This window comes from Penaeus monodon, chromosome 34 (genome assembly GCF_015228065.2).
Source record: "Penaeus monodon isolate SGIC_2016 chromosome 34, NSTDA_Pmon_1, whole genome shotgun sequence".
NCBI lineage: Eukaryota > Metazoa > Arthropoda > Malacostraca > Decapoda > Penaeidae > Penaeus > Penaeus monodon.
This window is the reverse complement of record NC_051419.1, coordinates 33,302,858-33,303,669: the sequence shown is the minus strand read 5'-3', so window position 1 is coordinate 33,303,669 and position 812 is coordinate 33,302,858. Positions and strand designations below refer to the sequence as shown.

Below are 812 nucleotides of genomic sequence, written 5' to 3'. Positions count from 1 at the left end.
ATGGATGCTTGGTACTTCAGAACAGACCTATCCTGCCCTAATAATCACTGCTTTAACATCTTGTAAGATCTATCCTAACTTGGTGTGGCATCTCTTTGTACATGACATTACACTAATAATTTGCTAAAAATAAATATGACAGGTGATGTACCTGAAATTTACATCAATCAATTATATATCTGAAGGAAGGGGACAGAACAGCTTCTACAGAAAGACTCAACTTCAATCCCAAGAAACTACTAAAGACTCACAAGCAGTGAGCAAAAAAAGATATTAACTTTCTATTTATGTGATCTTTCTTTTCCATTTTTTATATTTTCAATCTATCAAATTCTGATGAGTTGAACTTGAAGAGAGCCACCATGACACTGATGAGGAAATCTACTTTCTTTCCTAATCCCAAAGGACAAGATGAGCCACTGACTATACCCAGAGTATGGCAAATAACACTAAGCCCTAATCTTGATCCTAGTCACTTTCACCCACTACCCCCTCCTAAAGCCCATGACAAGACCGCCTCCTCCACCACTGCTGCCACCACGGCTGCCGCAGCCTGCTACACACACAGCCCAGATGAACCGAGGGGGATTCCTGCACCTTCTCAGAAGGCATATATATACTGTATGTACATCACCACACTCTCTCCACACCAAGGCACGAGATGAGTACTTACAGGAGAGGGACTTCCTAAAGACGAGGCGCTTCCCAGGGTCAACTTCCCCTACGCACCAAGAATCGTTTGACTTAGTGCCCTCTGTAAGCGCAAAAGTGGTTTGGGTAATTTTACGAACTCCTCGGAGAGCCCAGTCTAC

The 812-nt window shown here is 43.0% G+C and overlaps 1 protein-coding gene across 1 annotated transcript in view; it reads right to left on the bottom strand.

Annotated features, from left to right (window-relative positions):
- The window catches only part of LOC119594754 (E3 SUMO-protein ligase PIAS2-like), a gene marked incomplete in the record, with an annotated part of 27,168 nt that overhangs the window by 2,938 nt on the left and 23,418 nt on the right, over nt 1-812 (bottom strand).